The following is a 639-nucleotide window of genomic DNA, read 5'->3' on the forward strand; positions in this document are numbered from 1 at the left end:
ACTCACACACTCACAAAAACACTCTCACACACACACACACACACACACACACACACACACACACACTCACACACACACACACACACACTATCTCTCTCTCTCTATGTGTCACACACACACACACACTCACAAAAACACTCACACACACACACACACACACTCACAAAAACACTCACACACACACACACACTCTCTCACACACACACACTCTCTCTCTCTCTCTCTCTCTCTCTCTGTCACACACACACACTTACAAAAACACTCTCACACACACTCACACACACACACACACACACACACACACACACACACACACACTCACTCACACACATACATACATACATGTACCTATGTACATATGTATGTATACATACGAGCTGACACTGACACTGACACTGACATATTTTATTGTTCATTCAACCAATGAAGTCCTCCAGACAATGAGAGAATGACACGTTCAATGACAATCGAAATTCAAAATACTGTCCTACAGTTTTGTTTCCTGCTAACATACATACACACAGACACACACACACACACTCTCTCTCTCTCTCTCTTTATCTCTCTCTCTCTCTCTCTCTCTCTCTCTCTCTCTCTCTCTCTCTCTCTCTCTCTTCCACCTCCCTCTCTCTCCCCTTC

Source organism: Babylonia areolata, chromosome 3 (genome assembly GCF_041734735.1).
Source record: "Babylonia areolata isolate BAREFJ2019XMU chromosome 3, ASM4173473v1, whole genome shotgun sequence".
In the NCBI taxonomy this organism is placed as follows: domain Eukaryota; kingdom Metazoa; phylum Mollusca; class Gastropoda; order Neogastropoda; family Buccinidae; genus Babylonia; species Babylonia areolata.